Source organism: Lynx canadensis, chromosome A2 (assembly GCF_007474595.2).
Source record: "Lynx canadensis isolate LIC74 chromosome A2, mLynCan4.pri.v2, whole genome shotgun sequence".
Classification (NCBI taxonomy): Eukaryota; Metazoa; Chordata; class Mammalia; order Carnivora; family Felidae; genus Lynx; species Lynx canadensis.
The window spans coordinates 5,621,688-5,648,321 of record NC_044304.2 but is presented as its reverse complement, the minus strand read 5'-3'; the positions used below and the strand labels follow the sequence as shown (position 1 = coordinate 5,648,321).

Genomic DNA, 26,634 nt, shown 5'->3' with positions numbered 1-26,634 from the left:
GCGGCAGCGGCGACGGCGACGGCGGCGGCGGCTCCTCCTCAGCGCGCACGACCCGCTCCGGCCCGCGGCCCGGACACGCCCCCCCGGCGCGCGCGCCCATTGGCCGGCGTCCTCCACGGTGCGCTTCTCATTGGCCGGCGTGCCTGTCTCGGCGCCCAGGGGCGCGCGGCGGAGGCGGGACTTCCGCCTGGCGCCGCCTGCGAAGGGCTCGGCGGCCGGCGGAGACGCGGGTGGCCGGCGATGGCCGCGGTGGGGGCCGGCTGGGGCCCAGCCCACGGAGGCCGGCGGAAGGCGGTGGCCGAAGAGCCGCGCCCCTTGTGGAGCGCATGCTGTGTGACCCGCGCCTGTCTTTCCCGCCGCCGCCCCGCCAGGTAGTAATGGTCAGCGCGCCATGGCTGTGGGGACAGGACCCGGGTTCGAATCCCGACCCCGACGTTTCCGCACTACGTGCCGTTGGGAAGGGACTGACGTCACTTCTGCGGGCCTCAGTTTCCTTATCTGGTATGGTGAGGAGGTGGAGCATGGGACGTGGTCAGCCTTAATTCAGCGTTGACTACTGGAGCTAGCGGGTTCCCAGAGGCCCAGCTCAGCAGTTAGTCATTAAAGTTTTATTGAGTGTCTACTATACGCCAGTCACTTGTATGGGCAGCGAACAGGCAAAAATGCTAGCCCCAAATGTTAGCCAGGGGCGTGATTTAAATTTTCTAGTAGCTGTGTCAGGGGAAAGAAAAGTTAAAAACAGTTACTTTTAACGATGTGTTTTATTTCAGTCTGTGCAAGATGTTCCTTCTACGTGTAATCAATATAAAAACTTAAGAGGTCTTTTACATCCTTTTTTTCTTTTCCCCCACAACTCTCTGAAATCTTGTATGTCTTACACGTAGGGCCCATCTCAGGTTCGACCGGCTGTGTTTCAAGAGCTCAGCAAGCACGTGTCTCCTGCATTGGACCCTGCAATGCTAGTTGGGGAGACAGAAAAGAAATGAAGCGGATTCCACATCAAGTGGTGGAAAGGGGTAAGAAGAAAAAGTACATTGGGGAAGGGGAGTATGGGGAATGTGGGGGTTGCCCTTTGAAAGAGGGAGGTGGGGAAGGTTGAGAAGATGGCATGTGCAGAGGGATCGCAGGAATTGAGCAAGTAATTATGCCATTCGTTGTTTAGTTCCTTGTTTGGTAGAACTTCCTGCAGCGATGGGCATGTTCTTTATCACCGCTCATTTAGTAGCCATCAGCTCCAGGTGACTTTTGGGCACTTGACGTGTGGCTGGTGCCACCACAGCATTGGATTTTTAACATTCTTCATTTTTACTTAATTTAAATTTAGTACCATAATAAATAAATTAATTACTTTAGTGACATAGAGCTTGTGGCTCCTCTAGAGGATGGCATGGATTTAGTAGAATGTGGTGGCGTATTCTCTGAATCTGGTGCTGAATCTTCATGTGCATTCTTCTGTGTAATCCTCACAAAAGCTCTGTGAGATGGGAGTTTTTTGGTTTGTTTTTTAATTTTTTTTTTTTAATTTTTTTTTTCCACGTTTATTTATTTTTGGGACAGAGAGAGACAGAGCATGAACGGGGGAGGGGCAGAGAGAGAGGGAGACACAGAATCGGAAACAGGCTCCAGGCTCTGAGCCATCAGCCCAGAGCCCGACACGGGGCTCGAACTCACGGACCGTGAGATCGTGACCTGGCTGAAGTCGGACGCTTAACCGACTGCGCCACCCAGGCGCCCCTAATTTTTTTTTTTAACGTTTATTTAGTTTCGAGAGAGAGAGAGACAGAGACAGAGCACGAGCAGGGGAGGGGCAGAGAGAGAGGAAGACCCAGAATCCGAAGCAGGCTCCAGGCTCTGAGCTGTCAGCACAGAAGCCAACGTGGGGCTCGAACCCACAAACCGTGAGCTCACGACCTGAGCTGAAGTCGGGTGCTTAACTGACTGAGTCACCCAGGCGCCCCGAGATGGGAGTTTTAATCATTGTCGCCATGGTGAAGAATGAAATCCTTCATTTATTCATCTATGCCTTGTTATCATTCTCATGAATAGACTTTGTCTTTTGGAACAGTTTGAGATTTACGGAAATATTTGAAAGTACAGAGTTACCGTTTTCCCCACACCCAGTTACTCCTGTTAGTAACATCTTTCATTAGCATGATGCATTTGTTAGGATTGACGAAGCCGTAGGGATACATGTCAACCAAAGTTCATAGTTTACTAGATTTCCTTGTTTTTTACTTAACATCCAGAATCCCATGCAGGATGACACATTACTTTTGGTTGTCCTGGTACTCTGTTTTTTTTTTTTCTTCCTTTTTTTTGGAGTTATAATTGACATGTAACACTATTAGTTTTAGATGTGCAGCGTAACGATTTGGTGTATGTGTATAACATAAGATAATTACTACAATTAGTTAACACCCGTAATTACAAATATCTTGTTGCTGTTGCAATGAGAACTTTTAACGATCCTATTCACTGAGATGCCCTGCTTTTTTTTTTTTTTTAATTTTTTTTTAAAGTTTATTTCTGAGACAGAGCATGAGTGGGGAGGGGCAGAGAGAGAGGGAGACACAGAATCCGAAGCAGGCTCCAGGCTCCCAGCTGTCAGCACAGAGCCCGACTCGGGGCTCGAACTCACAAACCGTGAGATCATGACCCGAGCCAAAGTCGGTCGCTCAACCGACTGAGCCACCCAGGCGCCCTGTTTCTTTAGGCTCCTCTTGGCTATGGCAGATTCTCAGACTTCTCTTGTTTTTGATGATTTTGAGAAGGACTGATCAGGTATTGTAGAATGCTCCCCTGTCGGAATTTATCTGGTGTTTTCCTTGTGGTAAGACTGGGATGGGGTTTGTGGGGAAGGAAGACCACAGATGTAAGGTGTAACTCTCATCACATCCCATCAAAGGTATATACTCCCATCGTGTTCTGTGCCTGTTGATGTTGGCCTTGATCGTGGGCCAAGGTAGCGTTTGTCAGGTTTGTCCACTATAAAGTTACTTCCCCCTCCCTCTCTGTACTGTATACTTTGGAAGAAAGTCACTGTGTGCAGCACATACCTAAAGAGCGAAGAGGTACATCCCCTTCCTTAAGTGAGGTATCTATGTAAATTCTGTGGAATTCTGCATGGGAGATTTCTCTTCTCTCCCTGATTTGTCAGCTTATTCATTACGTTTTTTTGTTTTTTTTTTTTGTTTTTTTTTTATTTATTATTTTTTTTATATATGAAATTTATTGACAAATTGGTTTCCATACAACACCCAGTGCTCATCCCAAAAGGTGCCCTCCTCAATACCCATCACCCACCCTCCCCTCCCTCCCACCCCTCATTACGTTTTTAATGTGTATTTATTATTTTTGAGGGAGAAACAGAGTGTGAGCGGGGGAGGGGCAGAGAGACAGGGAGACACAGAATCCGAAACAGGCTCCAGGCTCCGAGCTGTCAGCACAGAGCCTGACGCGGGGCTCGAACTCACAAACCGCGAGATCACGACCTGAGCTGAAGTCAGACTAAGCTTAACTGACTGAGCCACCCAGGCGCCCCCAGCTTATGCATTATGTGATTATATCAGTGTGATCTCTAGATATTTATTTTATTCTCTGGGCTATAACCCAATACTACTTTATTTTATTTGAATTATTCCAGCTTTGGCCATTGAGGGTGCTTTCAGTTGGCTCCTGTGGTTCCTCGACACATTCCCGTCTGTGTATTTGGTTTGGGGTTTTTTGGTTTTCTTGGGAGCACTTCCTTACTCTCTGGTACTACAGGCTGCCTCAGGTTTATCTCACATATTTCCTGCCCCAGTCCTAGAATCAGTCATTTCTCCCAGCCTGGTTCCTTTTATTAGAGAGTAGTGTTAGAAACCAAGATCTGGGGGCACCTGGGTGGCTCAGTCAGTTGGGCGTCCGACTTCAGCTCAGGTCATGATCTCGCAGTCTGTGGGTTCGAGCCCCGCATTGGGCTCTGTGCTGACAGCTCAGGGCCTGGAGCCTGCTTCCGATTCTGTCTCCCTCTCTCTGCTCGTCCCCTGCTTTCACTCTGTCTCTCTCTCTCTCAAAAATAAATAAATGTTACAGAAATAAAAAATAAAAATAAGATAAAAAGAAACCAAGATCTGGGCACTTGGAATGCTCGTTGCTACTGGGGTGTTGTTTCTTTTAGGTCATCGAAAGTTTTTTTTTTTTTTAATTTATTTTATTTATTTTGAGAGAGAGAGAGAGAGAGAAAGTGTGAGCAGGGGAGGGGCACAGAGAGAGGGAGAGAGAGAATCCCAAACAGGCTCCACATGGTCAGCAGATATCATGACCTGAGCCAAAATCAAGAGTCGGACGCTCAACCGGCTGAGCCACTCAGGTGCCCCTTAGGTCATCGATACTTTTTAATCACCCACAGTGTACCCGGTGTAGATGCTCAGCCCTGGGGATACAACAGTGACCATGCTAGAACGGGCATCTGCCCTCACGGAAGTCCCAGTCAACCTGTGGGTACAGGCTTAAGAGGGCAACTCCAACATCGACTGGGTGTGCAACCTTGGGTAAGTTATTTAACGTCTCTGAGCTTCAGCTTCTGTGAAATGGGGGTGATTATAATATTTTGTGAAGGCACTGGGAGAATTCAATGAAATCACCCACTTTTAGACCCTTTGGAACAGAGTGTGGCATAAAGTACTTATTAAATCCTATTCTTGTTAACAGTGATGAGAAATCACACAATGACTATCATTACAAAATTTCAAAATAATTACAGTCTGCAGAGGTTCAGAGTGCCAGCAAAGCATGTAGCAGGAGAGCCTGACTTCATTTTGGAGTGACCGGGGAAGACTTTCCAGATCAGTGGGGTTGCAGCTGAGGCAGGAAGGGTAGGTCACCAGGCAAACAGGGACAGAATGTTTCAGGCAGCAAGAACAGCGAGTGCAAAGGCCCTGAGGCAGGTGGGAACCTGGCACACTTAGGAACTGAGAAAAGGCCAGTGGTGGAGACAGGGGCAGGAGAGGAGACTCATGGGCTGGAAGGGGCGAGTCACACGGCCTGGTGAGCCGTGGTGAATCGAGACTCAGTCTGAAGTGCAAGGGACGTGACTTGTCCAAAGGCACATGTCTCGCAAGGACAGTCAGGATTGGAACCCAGGTCAGCTTGGTCTCAGGGATCTTTATTTTCTTGGTCTGAATTTAAGGTAGGAAATTCTCGCTCTGGGGTTTTGTTTGTTTGGTTTTTGGTTTAGGTAAGAAGCATAGTTTTGGTTTTCAGGGGTCGGAATCTGAGTACACTCTAGCTACCAAAGTTCTAGATTCTTCTTGGTGTCACTTTAAGTTCGGAGGGCCCGTGAGGTCAGGAGACCCAAAGATAACTTAGCCTGCACCCCCGCACTTGAACACATCACTCCCTGAAGGAGAGGAGGACACACAGACACGTAAGTCCAGCCAGGGTGACGGGATAGGCACAGAGCCACCTCGTGGAGGGCAGCGTCCAAGCTGGAACACGGTGGGAGCACGTGGGACGTGGGGCTTCCGGATGGAGGGGCCCGAGGGCACGAAGGCGCGATCTGTCTTGGGGGATCTGTTAGGGAACGGGAACCGTCAGGAGTGCTGGATGCAGATTGTGAGGTGGGACTAGATGCCAGTCTCCAGCTTCGGAGGGCCCTGGCGAGTCAGGCAGAGACGGGATTTTATCCCGTGGACCAGAAGCTGGCAGATTCTAGCTCAGTTCAGCCTACACCTGGTTTTGTCGGCCTGTACGTAAAAACGATGCTTCCATTTTTAAGTGGTTGAAAAGATAACGAAAGAGGAGGTCCCTGCTGGCTCAGTCGGTGGAGCGTGTGACTCTTCGTCTCAGGGTCGTGGGTTCAGGCCCCATGTTGGACGTGGAGCCGACTTAAAACCAGAAGCAAAAGCAGAATAGCATCTTGTGACACGAGGAAATCACAGTTTGCTTGTCGCCATCAGGTTTGATAGTGGCACAACGACGCCTGTTGTCCGCACGTGGCCCATGGCTGCTCTCTGGCCATAACAGAAGCAGATTTGCTCAGGCAGGGCCTGCGTCACGGCTGTGCAAACTGTATAATCTCATAGGGCTCTGCACCTCTGTCCCCGTGTTAGAATTCTTTTTTTTTAATAATGCTTATTTTTTGAGAGCGAGAGAGCATGAGCGGGGGAGGGCCAGAGGGAGCAAGAGAGACAGAGAATCCAAAGCAGGCTCCAGGCTCCGAGCTGTCAGCACAGAGCCCGACGCAGGGCTCAAACCCGCGAACCATGGGATCATGACCTGAGCCAAAATCAAGAGTCGGACACTTAACCGACTGAGCCACCCAGGCACCCCACTGTTTTAAAATTCTTAATAACACACGAATAAGAGTCCCCTCCTTTTTATCTTGCACTGGGCCCTGAAAATTGTGTAGCCAGTCCTGGTAACGGAGGCCAGATGGCCCCCAAAGCCTACAGTATTTACTGTTGGGCCCTCTTCAGAACAAGTATGTGAATTCTCTTATGGTGGACAGAATAACAGCCCCCAAAGATGTCCGTGTCCTAATCTCTTGGCACCTATGACTGTGTGACCTTACCTGGCAAAGGGGACTTTGCGGATGGCATTAAGGATCTAGAGAGGGGGAGATTATTGTGGATGATCTGCATGGCACACGTAATCACAAGGATCTTACAAGAGGGGGGGGAGGAGGATCAGAATCAGAGAAGATGTGATGACAGAAGCAGAGGTCAGAGTTCGGTGATCCCGTTGCTGGCTTTGAAGGTGGAGGAGGCGCCTTGAGGCACAGAATGCAGGCAGCCCCTAGAGGCTAGAAAAGGCCAGAAACAGATTTCCTCCTAGCACTTCCAGAAGGGCCGCAGCCCTGCTGACACCCTGATTTTAGTCTGGCAAGACTGATGTCAGACTTCTGACCTCTAGGACCGTAGGAGAATAAATGTGTGTTGTTTCAAGCCACCAAGATCGCAGTCATTCGTGACAGCAGCCTCAAGGAACCAGTACACCTGCCATAGGCAGTGAGCATGTAAAAGAATTTGTCCTGTAGCCAAAGAGAAATGTATGTATGTATGTACGTTTATTTTGAGAGAGAGAGAGAGAGAGAGAGAGGGAGGGAGGGAAGGAGGGAGGGAGAGAATCCTAAGCGGGCTCTGTGCTGTCCGCAGCAGAAGCCGTGACATCTGAACCATTTACAGGGTTCCCAAAGTGGGTGGGGGCTATTTTGGTGCCATAAGAAATGGGTGTCGCTGTCCAGTGAGCCGTTCACTGGTCAGCTCCCAGAGCCGAGGCACCAAAGCAGATATTTGTTCTGAGAACAGAGGCCGGGCAGGCCTGGACAAGCCCAGAGAACCTTCGGGCACTCATGCACTTCACAGCCCCAACTCCGGTCTGATTCCATCTCGAGTACTGAGTAGGTCAGTTGTGTAAAGAAATAAGAAGCTATATTTCTTCTCAGGCAGCAGCATTTATTTTCAGGTGAGCAACGGTTTGGAGCTCAGGTCCCTGATCATTTCAGAATTGGAAAACCAGGTAGCCAAGGCTCCTTCTGGGTGTCGGTCCCCTGTGGTTCCCATTTGCGCACATTTCTGACCTGGAAGGCCCGTCCCTGGAGCAGGCAAAGAGATGCGGGGCTGTCTTTCAGGAACCACTGTGCTAGTGACTTCCCTGCGCCTCTGTTTGCTTCTTAGTGAAAGGCAGGTGGCAGCACCTGCTCAGGGACACAGGGGGAGCGGGCACTGGGCAGAGCACGTGGCGCCGTTAACGCCCCAAAGAGCAGCACGGCCCCGCTTCTCGTCTGAAAACCGCGGCTCCTCGACCGCCACCACCTGAGATAACGTGGGTCACTGACCTGGGCGAGCTTGGCAAGTTTTGTTTTCCAGAACGATCTCTCTGCATCTGACTGACCTGTAAGCATTCCACTGCAAGAAGGGCACTGGACGCTTTATCTCTCATCAGGTCAAAGGCTAGGAAAGGCCCTGTAGCTCTGGCTCCCGGGGTCACGGAGTGGCCTGGCCTCCCCTCTTGTCCTGGCGTATCGCCCATAGCGATCGCTTTCACTTCCAGGTGTATGCACTCGGTCACCCGCGTTTCTACAGTGACCTGAGTAGCCACTCTCACTTTTGTTTTTCATTTTTAAGATTTCCGATTTTTCCTTTCTGTGCCAAACAAGGTCTCTCGCTCTGCCTGTAGATGTTTCACGTGTATTTGTTGGGTTTTCTGCAGTGATTTTTGTGAATGTTTCTTTTCTTTTCTTTTTTTAAATGTTTGTTTATTTTTGAGAGAGAGAATGTGAGTGGGTTAAGGGCAGAGAGAGAGGGAGACACAGAATCCGAAGCAGGCTCCAGGCTCCGAGCCGTCAGCACAGAGCCCGACGCGGGGCTCGAACTCGTGAGCTGTGAGATCATGACCTGAGCCGAAGCCAAACGCTTAACCGACCAAGCCACCCAGGCACCCCTCTTTTATTTTTTTAATATTTCTTAACGTTTATTTATTTAAAAAATTTTTTAATGTTTATTTTTGGAGAGAGAGCACTAGCAGGGGAGGGGCAGAGAGAGAGCAAGACACAGAATCTGAAGCAGGCTTCGGGCTCTGAGCTGTCATCACAGAGCCTGACACAGGGCTCAAACCCACGAACCACGAGATATGTGAATATATGTGTGTGTGTGTGTGTGTATATATATATATATATATATACATATACATATATATGTATTTTATTACTTATTTATTTTGAAAGAGAGGGAAGGAGGGGCAGCGAGAGAGGGAGAAAGAACCCCAAACAGGCTCCGTGCTGTCAGCACAGAGCCCAGTGCAAGGCTCGATCCCATGAACCATAGGGTCGAGATCTGAGCCAAATTCAAGTCAGACGCTTAACCAACTGAGCCACCCAGGCGCCCCTACGAACATGGTTTCCACGCTCTTGGGTGTACAGCCAGCAGTGGAATGGCTGGGTCACGTGGTAACGCTATGTTTAACTTTTTAAGAAACCACCAGGCTGGCTTCCCTGATCTTGTCTTTATAAATGAGCTGGAGACTTCGTGCTCGCGAGTCACTGGCAGGGAGGTAGCCTCTGCGACGCTTCTCCAGCCTTGTTCTTCCTCCAGCCCCCAGGGAGCAGGCCAGGGACTCACGTACTCGCCACAGTCCACGTGCACGGTGCCTCCCACCCGCCCCTGACGAGCTGGGGCTGGAGCACCAAAGGATGGATGTTTCTGTTACCAGGTTCTGCACCCCCCCCCCCCTCAACACCCACACTCCCTGTATCATAAAAAATCTTCAAACCTCCCAGCTCCCCAGACAAAATACCCAAAGCACACCCAGCAGCCTTTCTCGGAGCGCTCCGGGCACCCTGAACTCTGTGTCAAGAGCCAGTTGTGTGATAGGAACAAGCCAGGGGTTATCAGTCTATTAAAAGCTCACACAAATCGATAAGAACCAAAGGAGCAAAGATCAAAAACAGTTCGCAGGAGGGGAGAGTCAACAAACCTCAGAGCAGCTCTCCCACCGAGTTGTCGAGGCCCAAGGATGAGGGCTAGTCCAGGTGAAGATCATGCCAGGACCCCCCACGTTGGCTTTCTTCGGGGGCGGCAGCCCCATTAAATTGGGAAGACACCCATTTTAAGATACCTGCCCAGCACAGAAGAGGGTTCATATTCTGCCCCTGTGGTCGTACCACTCACAGTGATCCTGAGTCACCCGTGGAAGGGCTGTCTGAAGGAGGATGTTACTTTTTCTCCTATAAATTAAAAAAAAATTTTTTTATTTTTGAGAGAGAGAGAGAGAAAGCTAGAGGAGGAGGGGCGGAGACAGAGAATCCCACGCAGGCTCTGCACTGACAGCACAGGGCCCGACGTGGGGTGTGAACTCGGGAACTGCGAGATTGTGACCTGTGCGGAAGTCAAGAGTCGGATGCTTAACCGGCTGGGCCACCCTGGCACCCCCCGGAGGACACTTCTCGTGGACTTCAGTGACTCACCTTTGGCTTGGCATCAACCTGAATGCCCAGAGGTGAGGCTGGCTCGGTGAATTGCACGTCCGCTAGAAAAGACAGGAGGCCTGCAACCGTATGGAATAAGAGGGGCTCCCCGCCTCCAGGCGGACCACTGTGTGGATGCAGTTCAGTCTTCACAGTCAGCCTCTGAGCTGGGTCCTCTTAGCCCCATTTTACAGAAGGATCAAGTGGGCGCAGGATCACACGTTCCCAGAGATCGGCAGAGGGGGGCCACTGGCTGGGACCGTGGTGCTAAATAAAGAGCTCATGATGTACGGGAACAAGGTGGGGCACAGAATCGCACCTGCACCGCACATGACCCTCCACCCCAGGCTGGAAAAATGAGGGGGAGAGTAGGGCACGGGCCCAAGGGCATGGACAGTAGGAAAGACCAAGTGGGATGCAGATGAGAGGTGGGTGGGGTCTAGGAGAGAGGAGCGTCCGGAGGAGAAAGTTTGCATGGACCACTGTGGAGAAGGAGACCTCAGCTGGGTGGGGGGTCATCGGCTCATGGTGGCTTCTTGGGGGGGTTCTTTCCACTCCCCCATTCAACTGGGGCCCAGTGGCTTAAGATGGTTGAGGTTAGAGGGAAGGACCCTCCTCAGTGCAGTTAAAGCACCAGGTCCACACAGGAGAGTGGAGAAGCCATGGCCATGGAGGAGGGGGTCTGTCTTGATCTTTGTTCCTTCCCCACATCCGTAGGCACCCGATAAGCCGCTGTCTCAGGTACGTCCTGGACCCTGGACGTAGCGTTTGCTCTGGCGGCCATGACCAGGCAGCCCGGTCTGGGTGGTTTATGAACAACAAATTTGTTTCCTCGCGTTGAAAGCATCAAATAAATGTTTTTGGTTGTATTTTTAAAGATTTCATTTTTGAGTCCTTTGTACGCCATCCTGGGGCTCAAACCCACAACCCCAAGATCAAGAGTCACACACCAGGCGCCCCTAAATAAACGGTTGATACTATTATATGTATCTGATGGTATGTTTTAAATACAGTCTTCTTCTCGTTTAAAAAAATATTTCCTCCTGGTTCGTTCTGGAGGCCAGAAGCCCAAGATCCAGGTGTGGGCAGGGCTGGTTTGTTCTGAGGCGTCCCTCCTTGGCCTGCAGATGGCCGCCTCCCCCCCCACCCCCCCCGTATCCTCACACGGTCTTCGGTGCGCATCTGTGTCCTAATTTCCCCTTTTTGTAAGGACACCAGTCATACTGGATCAGGGCCCACCCTGATGGCCTCATTTTAACTTGATCACCTCCTTTAGAGGCCCTCTCTCCAAACACAGTCACATTCTGAGGTCCTGCAGGGTGGGGCTGTGACACATGAGTTCCGGACGTGGGGACACCATTCAGTCCACAACACTAGGGAAGTGTGTGATTTGTGCCACAGCCCCCCGGGTTCCCGCAGGGGTTGGCCCAGGAGCTCAGGCGGCCCCTCGTCATCCGTGGGCACCGCCCAGCCTTCCACGCTTCAGGAAGCAGGATTCTGGGGCTTGGACACCCCATTCTCTGTGGATGGGGCTGACCTGGGGCCCCGGTGGGGGGATGGGGAGCCATACATCAGGGACTCCAGCCCAGAGAGCAGCCGCATGGAAGTCCACAGAGGCCGGCCAGATTAGCTACGGGCAGCAAGGAGTAAAAGTGGGGTCCGGCCATCTTCCCAGAGCGACCCTCCTATCCCCAGGAGCAAGGGTCTTCTCGGTCTCACACCGAGGGGAGCCCCCACGGACACATGCTGTCCTTCCTCCCCCTCTCTGTACTGCTGCCTGGGGGCTTGCTCGGCCCAGACTCCTCCCTGGCCAACGTGCCCCGTCCCTTCCCCTAGAAGGGCAGTAAGTCTGTCCCCCTACCCCCACCACCATGCCACGAAGAAAGCAGCGGTGAGACCCCCGGCACGGGGTCTAGCTCAGGTAAGCAGTCACCAGCATGAGCCCTGCTCTTCCTGGTCACTGTGGCCCCTTGAGGGACCGGCTGAGTCTTGTCACCCCCGCTGCCCAGCACAGGGCCCGGCACCCGGCAGGTGTCAGAGGTTTGCTGGCCGAATGGACAAGAAGCAGGCCCTTCCAAGACCCTAGCCTGGGCTGATTGTGTTCTGGCAGGGCCTGCCTCTAGCCCCGCCCCCACCAGCAAATCAGGCCCCCGAAGCTGGGGGCCCTTGCACGCCTGCCCCGGCCCAGTGACCGCACATCTGACTCCAGGGGTGTCGCTGACTGTGTTACAGGGCAGCAGCAACAAGGAGATGGAGGGGGACAGCTCACCCCCAACTCCCTCCTTTTGTCCCGGGTCTGTCACCTGCTGCCCTGTGCTGCGTGAGTGAACTAGCTTAGTCCCCACCCAGTGACCAGTGTCCTTAGCACACCATCTGCCTCACTTTCCCAGCATGGGGACCCAGAGGCCAGGGCAGTCAGCCTGGGGAGGGGTGGGGTGGGGAGGGGTGGGGAAGGGTGGGGTGGGGTGGGTGGAAAGCACTGCTCCTGTTCCATCCTCTTCTTCCTGGGCCTTCAAATTCCCCAGCTAGGAGTGTCCAACCCACTCAAATGTACCCAGTGCAGGCCAAGGGTCAGGAGAAACTGAAAACTGCTTTTCTCAAGAAAGGCGGGACTGGTGTCAGAGGCCAAAGGTCATTGAGCAGAAACCCTCCAAGGGGGTGGTGGAGCCCCTTGGGGTTTGGAGACACGGCCAGGAGACAGGTGCGAGTAGCTATGCTGTAGGGGCACTGGCCATTGGGCCAGAGGATTCTTTGTGGTGAGGGGGCGTCCCTCCTCTCCTGCTGTGACAACCACCTCTCTCTCCAGACGTTGCCAGGTGTCCCTTGGGGGCAGAATTGCCCCGGGTGAGAATCCCTCACTTTGCAGAACTGAGCCTGGAAAGGGGTCTCCCTTGCCTGGCTTCTCGGGCTGATGTCAAAGGCCTTCAGATCACATCTGGGTGACCCACCATTTTCCAGAACTGGGTCCACATATCCCTTCCCTGAAGAAGTGTTTCGTGGGTACCTGTCTCAGAAGTGTGACCCCCATGGGTGCTGCGGCAGGCAGAATAATGCTCCCCCCCACAAGATGTCCATTGTCCTGATCCCCAGAACCTGAGAATATGTCACCTTACATAGCAAAAGGGACTGCAGATGTGGTTAAGGCTCTGGAGATGAGATGATCCTGGATTATCCAGGTGGCCCCATGTCATCACAAGGGTCCTGAGGACAGGGAGGCCAGAGGGTCAGAGAAGGAGAGTGGTGACAGAAGCAGGCTGCAGAGGCAGAGACCGGAAGGTGCTTCATGGCTGGCTTTGCAGGAGGAGGAAGGCCATGAGTCGGGGCGTGCAGGCCACTCTAGAAGGCGGAGGAGGTGAGGACACAGATCGGCCACAAAGCCTCCGGGACGATCTTGGCCCTGCCAACACCTTGATTTTAGGACTTGTGCCCTCTAGGACTGCAGGCTCATAAATCTGCGTAGCTTTAAGCCACCGTGGCTGAGGTCGTTTGTTGTAGCCGCGACAGGGAACCTGGATAGGTGTGCACTCTGGAACCGGAGCCAGGAGGGCCACTGGGCGGTCGGGCTGGCACCTGCCTCTCTTGGGGTACGAGCTGTGTTGTATCCGGAGGCTGCTGTCTCTCCCACTAGATGCCAAAGACTCGCGTGAAGGTTGGGGGTCAGGGCTTGGGTGCATCAGGCTTTCTCAGGCTGAGAACACTGAGATGATGGCAGACAAAATGACCATGTTTGTCTCCCACCCCACACCCCCAAAAGTTACACCTAAAAAGACCAAAAAGCCCCAGTCTTTGCTTCACGTTGCAGACTTTGAAAGGCTTCCCATGTTCTTCCAGGTGTCCCGGGCCCAGTTCTTTTCTCCCCCAGCCCCAGGAGGAGACATCTTTGACTTTTATAGCCAATGTCAAAGGGCAAGTGAATTTTGCATCCAGGGATTCACAAGTGGATACATGGCCCGTGAGGCACCAACAGCCCTTTCATCAGCAGCTAAAATACCAAAGGGGGGTTGTTGTGTGGCCTCAGCCTGAGCCCAGAGAAAGGGATCAGGGACAGAACCTTGAGAAAATGCTCTTGTCTCAGAGATGACGGAGAGGAGGGGAGAAGGACGCAAAGCAGGTGTACCTGTGCAGCAAAAGCAGGCAGGAGCCACAGCGGAGCCACCAGGGGCCTGTGAGCCAGGAGTCCAGAAGTGGGAGGTGATGGGGACAGTGAGGCAGGAAGGGTCAGCGATGGCGCGCTTCTTTGGGTCGAGGAGACCAGAGACACATCGCTGGTGTTCATCCACTGCCGAAGGGGGCGGCTGCAGAGACAGGCGAGAGGGGAGAGTGGGCAGTGAGAGCAGAGGGGTGAGGAGTGTGTCAATTCCAGTTTTTCTTTTCTGTATTCTGATGCTTTGACATCTTGGGGCCCCGCTGCTCCGGGAGGGACCGCCCTGCCCAGGCCGGGCTAGTTCCTAGAGATAACACAGCCCTCGCCTGCCACAGCACCTATGTGTGCAAAGCAGCCAATCAGAGCCCCTGCCTAGCAGGTGGCCTCGTGCCAAGAGGCAGGGTCCACTTGCCCTGATCTCCCCGGGGCCAGGTCCCCGACAACTAGGCTTGCCCCTCCACCCCAGAGCCCACCGAGATGATTCAAAGTAGCCAATCCCGAATCTGAGCACCTTGCCTTTTCGTCCTGTAGAAACCACAGTAAAGGTTCCTGCCCACGTCTCTGCCTCCTACCAGCCCCTGGTGCTTCCCCGTGGGGCCCCGCATGGTGTGCTGTGTGCCCTCCTCTTGGGATCTGTGAGTAACCGTTTAAAAAAAGTTTACTTATTTTGAAAGAGAGCGTGCACACGAGCAGGGGAGGGGCAGAGAAAGAGGGAGAGAGAGAATCCCAAGCAGGCTCCACGCTGTCATCGCAGAGCCTGATGAGGGGCTCAGACCCACCAAACTGTGAGATCATGACCTGAGCCGAAATCAGGAGACAGGCGCTTAACCGACCGAGTCACCCACCAACTGTGTTTCCGATGGCAACTGTCTCTTGATCTGTTGGTCTCACCATACCTGAATAATAATAAAACCGACATTTAAAACACTGAGGGACAGATCTGTCACTGGAGATGGGCAGAGAGGAGAAAATGGGGTACAAAGGAGGCAGGGGGAGTGGGTGCTCGGGTCTCTTTGTCTCGGTGACGCTGGAGGAGGGGCACTGATCGCTCAGCTCGAAGCCCACAAGAGCTCGCGCGTACAGGAGGTGACCCAACGGGTCCCCTCATCCAGACTCGGCACTCGCAGGACTCCCCGTCGGCTTTGGACCCGAGTCGGCACACCTTAGCTCTCTGCGGGCCCCACCCCTGGAGCCCCTGGAGGACCAGGCCTTGCCTCCGTGCTAGCCGGCAGTGGCCGGCCCCGGCAGGCAGCCTCGGAAGAAGCTGCCACGCGCCTCCGGACACAGCCCCACCCCGCGGCACCCAAACACACGCGTGGTGACCGGCCTCCCTAGGCAGCCGTGGGAGAGACGCGGAGCAGCTTCGGCCGAGCACCAGGCCGCCCAGCCGCCCAGTCCTGACTCCCTGCTGCGGTCAACTCGGGTGCAGCCTGGGGCCCCGCAGGGCTTTCGGGCTCCTCGGCTGACCCGTCCCTTCTTTTTTAACCGAGGGACCGCACAGCCCAGTGGCCAGGGGGTGCTGGCGTGCGGCAGTCAGCCCTGACTCCTTGGGCACGTGACCGACTCCGCTGTCACATCGGTGGATATAAAGTTCCTCAGGACGGGACCCGGCATGTAGCCAGCCGACCACCTCGCACTCTGGAACAGTGCCTGGCACGTGACAGGCACTCACGAAGCCGGTGTGGTCCTCAGGCCGTCCCAGTCCAAGAGTCCTGACCCCTGCCGGCAGTGCCCTTGACCACGCCAAGGCCCCTGCCGTGCAGATCCAGGGCTGCGCGGCCACCAGCCCTCCTAAGCCACCTGCCGTGACTACTACAGTGTCCCCCTACTCCAGGCCTCCCTGCGGGACCCGGAGGCTAGGCCTGCCAGCGGATCCACCCGGAGCCCCGCGCCTCCCGCATCCGCCCATCCACAGCGTTGGCTCTGAGGAACGGTGACCCGATCGATCTTCCTCGCCAACCTCACGGTGGTGGGGGGAGGGTGCCGAGGAGCTGGTGGAGCTTCAGGACCCACGGGGTGGCCGAGCCTTCCTCAGGGTGCCGGGAAGCCGGACTGCGGTGGCCGGGAGAGCAGGCTGGACACGGAGGCGCGTGGGGTACGCTCGCAGGAACGCGTGACCCGCTCACAACCAGAGCTGCGCAGAGCGGCCCCCGCGCAAACGGCCGAGTCACTCACGTAGCCGCGCCGAGAGAGCGAAATCCGCCAAAGAATTGGTGGCCACGTACGTACATAAGCAGCTCGCGCCAGCTGGGGCCCCAGAGCCCCCCGGGGTGTCTTTTTGATGAGGACGCCCCGGGACAGTGCCGCTAGCTAGCCGAGCCTTCGGTGGGCCTCCCCACGGCCTCGCGAGTGGCTTCCGTGCCAGGCGGCGTGTGCCCGCTGTGCTTGCCCTTCCCTTTTCTCTCTGCTGCAGGGGGACGTCCACGTCACCTCTTTTACCCTTACCGTTCTTTCAAAGAAAGTCGTTGGCTACCCCTTCCCCCGAAGCGAAACGAAACAGAAACCCCTTGTTCCCGAGGAACCGCATGTGCCTGGTGTGCCCCGTCTGGGGGTTCCTTGAGGCGATGACAAGGCACTGGCCTTTGTCTTGCCCAGTTGCAACTCTCTCAAAGCAGGAAGGGACTGTGCGGAAGGTCTGCCTTGAGCGCACTGAACGCAGATGAGCAAGGTGCTCCCACGGGGGGGGGGGGGGGCAAGATTACAGCTGGGACAAACAATAGATGTGCTGAAAGCCTGAGAGGAGGAGCTAAGGAAGGAGTTACTGGGGAGGGGGGAGTTACTTGGGAGGAGTTACTTGGGGGGGAATTACTTGGGGGCAGAGTTACTTGAGGGGAAGTTACCTAGGGAGGAGTTACTGGGGGGGGAGTTACTTGGGGGAGTTATTTGGGGGGGAATTACTTGGGGGGAGAGTTACTTGGGAAGTTACCTGGGGAGGAGTTACTGGGTTGGGGAGTTACTTGGGAAGAGTTACTTGGGGGAGAGTTACTTGGAGGGGTTACTTGGGAGGAGTTACTGGGGGGGGTAGTTACTTGGGGGAGAGTTACTTGGGGGAGTTACTTGGGGGGAATTACTTGGGGGGAGAGTTACTTGAGGGGAAGTTACCTGGGGAGGAGTTACTGGGTTGAGGAGTTACTTGGGAAGAGTTACTTGGGGGAGAGTTACTTGGAGGGGTTACTTGGGAAGAGTTACTTGGGGGAGAGTTACTTGGAGGGGTTACTGGGGGGGGGGGTTACTTGTGGGGGATACTTGGGAGGAGTTACTGGGGGGAGTTACTTGGGGGGGTTACTTGGGAGGAGTTACTGGGGGGTAGTTACTTGGAGGAGAGTTACTTGGGGGGAGGAGTTACTTGGGGGGAAATTACTTGGGGGGAGAGTTACTTGGGGGGAGAGTTACTTGGGAGGAGTTACTTGGGGGGAGGCGTTACTTGGAGTTACTTCGGGGAATTACTTGAGGGGAGAGTTACTTGGGGTGAGGAGTTACTTGGGGGGAAGCTTACTTGGGGGAGTTGCTTGGGAGGAGTTACTTGGGGGAAATAATGGTTTTGAAAAGCCTCCCATGCCCAGGTCCGGATGCATGCTCAGAAAAGACTGTAGAAACCCCTAGGTGTTCCCCCCATTCAGGCTCACCACAAGCAGGAAGTAAAGACCAAGGCAGATTGGTAAACAACCTGGCTTGGTGTTGCAGGAGCGCCCCAACCCAGACTAGTCTGCAAAGAACAGGAAAGTACGTTGTCTCCTTTCCTCTCTTCTCTCCTCTTTCCTTTCTCCCATTCTCCCCTCTTCCTCTTTCTCGCCTCTTCCACCTTCCTCCTTCTCTTCCCTCCTCGTCCTTCTTGTCTTCTTCTTTCAGGCATTTAAGAAAGTTCTGTCCAACAATTAGCTGATTAGAAGCCAAAGGAACTGACGCTTCAGAGACCCACACAACAAGAAATACAGTCTTTAAAAAATATTTTAGAAAAGTCATGGGCATCCCAGAGACAGGAGAGAAAAAGAGAAAGACTATTCAGAGACACCATGGCTGAAAACTTACCAACTTTAATAACGGTCATCCATCTGTGCAAGCAGCTCAGCAAACTCCTAGCAGGATAACTGGAAGAGATCCACACCAGGACATTATAATCGAACTGTTGAAAAATAAAGACAAAGAGAACCTGTCAAGTAGCGAGAGAGAAGTGACTCATTACATACAAGGGGTCTCCAGTCAGTAACAGCTGATTTTTCACCAGATATTGTGAAAACAGTGAATGACAGTTAAAGTACTGAACGAGGGGCACCTGGGTGGCTTAGTCAGTTAAGCATCCAACTCATGATTTCGGCTCAGGTCATGATCTCATGGTTCATGAGTTCAAGCCCTGCATCAGGCTCTGTGCTGACGGCATGGAGCCTGCTTGGAATTCTCTCTCCCTTTCTCTCTGCCTCTCTCTCTCTCTCAAAATAAATAAACGTTAAAAAATTTGTTTCTAGAAAATAAAGTGCTGAATGAAAAAAAAAAAACACCTGTCAACCAAGAATTCTGTCTCTAGTAAAACTATCCATCAAAAATGAAAGAGAGGGGTGCCTGGGTGGCTCAGTTGGTTGGGCAGCTGACTTTGGCTCAGGTCATGATCTCAAAGTTCGTGAGTTTGAGCCCCACGTCAGGCTCTGTGCTGACAGCTCAGAGCCTGGAGCCGGCTTCGGATTCTGTGTCTCCCATCTTTCTACCCCTCCTCTGCTCACGCTCTGTGTCTCTCTGTCTCTCAATAATACATGAACGTTAAAAAAAATTAAATAAAAAAATGAAAGAGAAATAGAGATATGCCCAGATAAACAGAAGGTAAGAGACTCGGTGGCTGGCCTACCTACCCTACAAAAAAAAAAAAAAAAAAAAAAAAGGACTGAAAGGAGTCCTTCAGGCTGAAATGAACACTAGCTAGCAACTCAAAGCCACATGGAAAATAGCACCGGAAAGACAACTACATAAGTAAATATAAAAGCCGGTGTTCTTGTACTTTTAGTTTGCAACTCTTTTTCCCTCCTGTGTGATTTCAGAAACAAGAGCCTAAAGCAAGAATTGCAAAGGTATGATAATGGGAATGGAATATATCAGGATGTAATTGTGACAGTAACACTATAAAGGGGAAGAGAAGCAGCTGTACAGGAGCAGAGTTTTGTATCCTCTTGAAGCCAAGCTGGTTATTAATTCAAACTGGAGTGTCACAAGTTGAAGATATTAATTGTAATCTTAGGTAAATAGTAAGAAAATAACTGAATATAGACAGAACAGGAAATGCGGGAGTCAAAATGGTACACTGTAAAAAAAATCAATGAAATGCAAAAGAAAGTAGTAGTGAAAAAATTAAGGAAAAAAATAGGTGTAAGACATACCTTCGTTTTTTTAAGAGCTTATTTATTTATGTATTTTGAGAGAGACTGAGACCGCATGAGGGGGGAGGGGCAGAGAGGGAGACAGAATCCCAAGCAGACTCCCTGCTACCAGAGCAGAGCCCGGCGTGGGGCTCGGACTCACAAACCATGAGATCACGACCTGAGCCGAAATCAAGAGTCAGATGCTTAACCGTCGGACCCACCCAGGGGCCCCTATTTTATTATTTCTTTTAAAGGTATGTCTTACACTGGGGCACCTGGGTGGCTCCGTCGGTTAAGCACCTGACTCTTGATTTCGGCTCAGGTCACGATCTCACGGTTTATCAGCTCAAGCCCCACGTCCAGCTCAGTGCTGACTGTGCAGAGCCTTCCTAGGATCCTCTCTCTCCCCATCTCTTTCTGCCCCTCCCCTGCTTGCACGTGAACTCTCTCTGAAACAAATAAGGTTAAAAAAGAAAGCAAATAATAAAATAACAGGAGTAAGTTCTTTCTTATCAGTAATTACCTCAAAGATAAGTAGATTAAACCCTCCAAAGAAAAGGCAGACAGAGGAGAAAAGAGACTGACCCAGCTATATACTTTCTACAAGAGCATCAGACACAAAGATCCAAAGACACAAATAGGTGGAAATGAAAGAGTGGGGAAAAGAAATTCCATGTAAATCGTAATTAAAAGAGAGCTGGCATATTTATAGTACTATCAGACAAAATAGACTTTATGTCAAAAATTGTTATGAGAAACAAAGAAGAACATTACTTGCTGATAAAAGGGTCAGTTTATTAAGAAGATACAATAATTGTAAACACATACATACCAGGGCACCTGGCTGGCTCAGTGGGTGGAGCACGCGACTCTTGGTCTCAGGGTTGTGGGTTCAAGCCCCATGTTGGGTGAAGAGAGTACTTAAAATTTTTTTTAAAAAATGTTTAAAAATAAAAATAAATAAACATATATGTACCAAACTATAGAGCCCCAGAAAACATGAATCAAACATGGGCAGCATGAAGGGAGAAATAGACCCTTTTACGATAATAGCTGGTGACTTCAGTACTCCATTTTCAATATTGGTTGTAAGCAGACCTAACAGATGTATTTGGAACATTCCAGCAAACAACCGCAGAACACACATTCTTTTCAAATGCATGCAATACATTCTCCAATATAGGCCCTATGTCAGGCCACAAAACAAGTCTCAATGAATCTTAAAAGATTGAAATCAGGGGCACCTGGGTGGCTCAGTCGGTTAAGTGTCTGACGTTGACTCAGGTCATGATCTCACGGTTTGTGAGTTTGAGCCCCGCGTCGGGCTCTGTGCTGAACAGCTCAGAGCCCGGAGCCTGCTTCGGATTCTGTGTCTCCCTCTCTCTCTGCCCCTCCCTGGCTCATGCTCTGTCTCTCTCTCAAAAATAAATAAAAACATCTAAAAAATGTTTTAAAGGTTGAAATCATGCAAATTATCTTCTCTGACCACAGTGGAATGAAGCTAGAAATCAGTGACACAAGGAAACCTGGAAAATTCTCAGCTACATGGAATTTAAACAACACTTTTTCTTTTTAATTCCTTTTAGCATACAGCGTTCTCTTAGTTTCAGGTATACGATATAGTGACCCAACAATTCTATAAGTTATTCAGTGCTCATCAGGATAAATGTATTCATAATACCCTTCACCTGTTTCACCCACCCCCACCTCCCCTCTGGTAACCACCAGTTTGTTCTGTGTAGTTAAGAGTATATTTCTTGGTTTGTCTCTTTCTTTCTTTGTTCATTTATTTTGTTTCTTAAATGCCACATGTGAGTGAAATCATATGGTATTTGTCTTTCTTTGACTTACTTTGCTTAGCATTATACTCTCTAGCTCCATCCATGTCATTGCAAATGAAAAGATTTCATTCTTCTTAACGGCTGAGTAATTGTCCATTGTATATACATAGGCCACTTCTTTTTTTTATGTATCTTTTAACATTTATTTCTGTTTGAGAGAAAGAAACAGAGTGCGAGCAGGGGAGGGGCAGAGAGAGAGAGAGGGAGACACAGAATCCGAAGCAGGCTCCAGGCTCTGAGCAGTCAGCACAGAGCCCAAGGCGGGGCTTAGAACCCGTGAACTGCGAGATCATGACCTGAGCCAAAGTCAGATGCTTAACCCCCTGAGCCACCCAGGGGTGCCTACACCACTTCTTTATCCGTTCATCCATCAGTGGACATTTGAGCTCTTTCCATAATTTGGCTATTGTAAACAGTGCTGCGATACACACTGGATTGGTATTTTCCTATTCTTTGGGTAAATACCCAGCAGTGGAATTACTGAATCATATGCTAACTCTATTTTCAATTTTTTGAGGAACCTCTATACCGTTTTCCACAGCGGCCGCACCCATTTGCATTCTCACCAACAGTGCACGAGGGTTCCCCTTTCTCCACATCCTCACCAACACCTGCTGTTTCTTGTGTTGTTGATTTTAGCGATTCTGACACGTATGAGGTGATATGTCATCGTAGTTTTGATTTGCATTTCCCTCATGATCAGTGACGTTGAGCATCTTTTCGTGGATCTGTTGGCCATCTGGATGCCTTACACCACACACTGTTGAACACCAGTGAGTCAAAGAAGAAATCACAAGGGAAATTAAAACATACTTGCAGATGAATGGAAATGAAGACACAACAAAACAGTGCTCGGGGGGCGCCTGGGTGGCTCAGTCGTTTCAGCGTCGGACTTCGGCTCAGGTCGTGATCTCGCGGTCCGTGAGTTTGAGCCCCGCGTCGGGCTCTGTGCTGACAGCTCGGAACCTGGAACCTGCTTCGCATTCTGTGTCTCATTCTCTCTCTGCCCCTCCCCAACTTGCGCTCTGTCTCTCAAAAATAAATAAATGTAAAAAAAAAAAAATCAACAAAACAGTACTCAGGGAATATAAGTGCCTACATTAAAAAAGAAGACAGATCTTAAATCAATAACTTCACTTTATACCTTAACTAGACAAAGGAGAGTAAGCTTAAGCCCAAAGCTAGGAAATAATAAAGATTATAGTGGAGATAAGTGGAATAGAGAATATAAAACAACAGAGAAAATCAACAAAACCAACAGTTTTATGACAAAATTGACAAACTACCTAGGGTAAGGAAAAAAGAGGAAATAACGAAAATCGGGAATGAGGGACACCTGGGTGAGTCAGTTGGTTAAGCGTCCGACTCTTGACTGCGGCTCAGGGCATGACCTCACAGTTCGTGAGTTCGAGCCCTGCATTGGTTTCTCCACTGGCAGTACAGAGCCTTCTTGGAGTCCTCTCTCTCCCTGTCTGTCCTTCCCCTCATGCTCTCTCTCAAAATAAATAAACAGACATTTTAAAAAATTAAATAAAATCAGAAATGGAAGTGAGGACAAAACTCTGGATCTCACAGAAGTAAAAGTTTGTAAGACAATGCTATGCATAACCAAATGCCAACAAATTAGATAGCCTGAGTGCAACAAACAAAGTCATCGAAACAAACACCAAAACTGACTCAAGAAGAAATAGAAAATTTGACCAGTTCTATGTGCTACCCTAGGGACTCCCCCCAACGCAGTAGCTTTTCAAACTCTTTTCAGAGGCCCAAGGGTCGCCACCCATCTGGGGTAAATGGGGTGGGGTGGGTCACTATATTGTATACCTGAAACTAAGAGAACGCTGTATGCTAAAGGGAGTTTTTTTTAAAAAGTGTTTAAATTCCACGTAGCACTCTATATAATAGCAATGAGCCATTGACAAGGAAATGGCAAGATTCCATTTCCAATCGCATCAAAAAGAATAAAATACTTGAGAATAAGTTACAGTAAGGGAGTACAAGACTTATGGCTGAGAACTGCAAAATACGCTTAAAGAATTAAAACCTAGGTAATTGGAAAGACCTCTCCCCGTCCATGGAAGACGTAACACTGTCTACAGATTCAGTGCAATCCCTATCAGAACACCAATGAACACTTTTCAGAAATGGGAGAACAGACCCTAAAGTTCGTATGGAATTGCAGGGGACGCTGAAGAGCCAGTCGAAAGGGAGCCAAGGGCCATCTTGATGGGAGCGGGACCAGCCCCTTTCCTCCTGCCACCCAGGCAGGCCTCCGTCAGAACCCACAGCTCCCTCAGCCTGGCGCTGCCCCTCACTCGGCCCCGAGTCCTGATGTCTCCACCTCACCCGATGGTGAGTCTGGGGTTTGCTGGGTCAAATGCTGTGCAGAACCGCTCACCCACCAAGGGAAAACAGATGAAAATAAGTAGGGCTGTGTGGTTCAATCAGGGGCTTGGGGGGATTTTTTCCTTTGTGGGGGGGGGTTTTGATTGCTGATTCGATCTCCTTGCTAGTGATAGCCCTTTTCAGCTTTTCTATTCTTGAGTCAGATTGGGTAGTTTGTTTCTAGCAATTGGCTCATTTCATTTGTATCGTCTAATCAGTTGGTGTGTAATTGTTCATAATGTTCTCTTCTAATTCTTTTTAAAAACTTCTGTAAGGCTAGTAGTTGTGTCCCCCATTTTCTTTTTTTAATATCTATCTATCTATCTACCTATCTATAATTTATTTATTTTTACCGAATCTTTACGTTCCACACGGGACTTGAACTCGCAACCCCAAGATCAAGAGTCACGTGCTCTACCAACCGAGCCAGCCAGGCACCCCTCCCCCATTTTCATTTCTGATTTTAGTTATTTGGTTTTTTTCTCTTTTCCGGGTCCCTGTATTGTGTCATCTCAGCATTCATCAGATGCCATTGTAAAGTCATTGTTAGAAAAATAAAACTAAAACATCTCCATGGCAGTAGGGACTAAGTCTGTCTTGTCAGGTGTTGTAACTACTCAACTTGGCACCCAGTAGATCTTGGTAAACATTTCCTGTATTTCTTGCTGTTTAGAGCATGGAAAGGGTCTTCCTCCAGCCCTCATGGGAAGACAAGCGTTAATCTTTTTTTTTTTTTTTAATTTTTTAAAATGTTTATTTATTTTTTAAAAAGAGGGAGACAGAGCGGCAGAGAGAGGGAGACACAGAATCCGAAGCAGGCTCCAGGCTCTGAGCTGTCAGCACAGAACCCGATGGCGGGGCTCGAACCCACGAACGCGAGATCATGACCGGACCCGAGCTGAAGTCGGACGCTCAACCGAGCCACCCAGACGCCTCGACAAGGTGTTAGTCTTGAGGCTACTCTTTCCCGGACCCGTGTCGCACACTGCGTCTTCCACATGACCTTGGCAAAGCTCAGATACAGGGCTGACCGCAGTCCTCCCCTGGCTGAATCCCTCAGCAGCTCCCCAGTGCCTTTTCGAGGAAGGTCACCCTTCTTGGCTCGGTACACGAGGCCACGAATAGACTGTCTCCTCCCGCCCCAGCCAGCCTACACTTGGCAGGTCCCTCTGGCGTCCTGCTCTGTCTGACCTCTAACACCTGCTTGCCCTTCAGGTCTCCCTTCTCTCTGGAGCCCCGGTGGGGTGCCCTGTGCATCCCCACAGCCTGTGTGTGGACGTTCCTCTAGAATGCAGACCGTGCATCCTGTGAAAGTCCCCCCGGCGGTGAGCGTCACAAGGGCACGGTACATCTATTATCTGCCCTCTGTCTCCAGCTCTCTGCACATCGCTTGGCATTTGCTTTAAAATGTAGGTTTTATGCCTATTCAGGGGTGGTGAGGCCACTAGACCAGGAGACGATTGTCATGAAAAAGATACTTTGCTACTCACAGATGTCAAGAGGAGGGGGCACGCCATCCTCACAGGGCCACAGGGGGAAGCACCGTGTGGTGCTTGGCCAGGAGGCAGAGGGAGTGAGGGGAAAAGGTGGGTGAGAGCCTGTAGTCTGGTGTCCGCGGGAGGGAATGGGTGAGGCGGCCCGTGTGGCTCAGGACTGGCTAGTTTGCATAATTTCCGCAGGCTCCGGGGTACAGGGCTTGTCTCTTAGTGGTCTGACACCTGGCTCTGGGATGATCAGGGCCGGGACAGTGGCCCTGAGTGTGAGAGCCCCATAAAGGAGAGGGTCTGGGTGCGGGCTCCGGACTGGCCGCTTTGCCTGCGGAAGGTGCACTCACGACTCATTTGCTCTCTCTAGGATCTGCCAGCCCCGGGAGGGGCACTCAGTCCTTCCATGATCAGGTAGGCGCCAGCTGTCAAGACGTCCTGATACACAAGACATGCTTGGAGCACAGAGGATTTTCAGGGCAGTGAGGTACTCTGTATGAGGCCATAATGATGGGTACAGGTCATCAAGCATTTGCTCAAACCCATAAAACGTCCAACACCAGGAGTGGACCCGAACGTAAACTATGGACTTTGGATGACAATGCTGTCAGCACAGGCCCGTCGATGGTAACAAATGCACCCTTTGGTGCGGGATGTTGATAACCAGGGAATATCCATTTGGGGCAAATATCCATTTGGGGCAAAGGGTATATGGGAGATCTCTGTACCTTCCCCCCAGTTTTGCTGGGAAAATTGAACTGCCCAGAAAAAAAAGTCTTAATAAACATAAGAAAGAATCAGGACAAAATTATGGCCTGACGGTTATCTGTGGCTAGAACCTCACTGCTTCCCAAGGTTAGCCGCTAGCCACCACGTGTGGCTATTTGGCATCTGAAACGTGCTACAAGTGTGCAATCAAGATCTACTATGCCAAAAAAAAAGAAAAAAGAGGGAATGTCTCACAAATCATCCTTATTTGATCGCCTGTGGGAATGATAATATTTTTATAGATATGGTTAAAGAAAATACAGTACTAAAGTTCAAAAAAAATTTTTTTTTAACATTTATTTATTCTTGAGACAGAGAGAGACAGAGCATGAGTGGGAGAGGGGCAGAGAGAGAGGGAGACACAGAATCGGAAACGGGCTCCGGGCTCTGAGCTGTCAGCACAGAGCCCGACGCGGGGCTCGAACTCACAAACTGCGAGATCATGACCCGAGCCAAAGTCGGACGCTTAACCGACTGAGCCACCCAGGCGCCCCTAAAAAGTTTTTTAATACAGCACCCTAACAGCTCATGTGGAATGAAGGGGTGAGACCTGAGCGTGGAATCCGGCCCCGCTGATTTGGGCAGACCACTTAACCTCTCTGGGCCTCAGTTGGTTGTGTTTTTCCCGGAAAATGGGGATAACTATTGATCCTATAGGGCTGTTGTCATCTCGGGCCACTCTCTTTGAAGAAGCCCAGCCCATCCCCAGTGTCATCCTTCC

At 51.0% G+C, this 26,634-nt stretch overlaps 2 long non-coding RNA genes across 4 annotated transcripts; one reads left to right on the top strand and one right to left on the bottom strand.

Moving 5' to 3' along the window:
• The first annotated feature begins 209 nt into the window (after positions 1-209).
• On the top strand, positions 210-25,953 carry LOC115502939. Of its 2 annotated transcripts, XR_003965247.1 has the most exons (5): positions 210-371; positions 885-1,016; positions 4,391-4,532; positions 24,877-25,070; positions 25,516-25,953. It is a non-coding gene; the product is annotated as an uncharacterized LOC115502939 (long non-coding RNA). The 2 variants fall into 2 exon arrangements; XR_004342882.1 differs by lacking the exons at positions 24,877-25,070; positions 25,516-25,953 and adding an exon at positions 14,622-14,786.
• On the bottom strand, positions 8,805-14,690 carry LOC115502932. 2 transcript variants are annotated; one of them, XR_003965243.1, is made up of 4 exons: positions 14,602-14,690; positions 14,064-14,241; positions 9,947-13,643; positions 8,805-9,706 (listed from the first exon to the last, which is right to left on the bottom strand). It is a non-coding gene; the product is annotated as an uncharacterized LOC115502932 (long non-coding RNA). The 2 variants fall into 2 exon arrangements; XR_003965240.1 differs by lacking the exon at positions 8,805-9,706 and having other exon boundaries at positions 9,836-13,643.
• Positions 25,954-26,634: the final 681 nt, after the last annotated feature.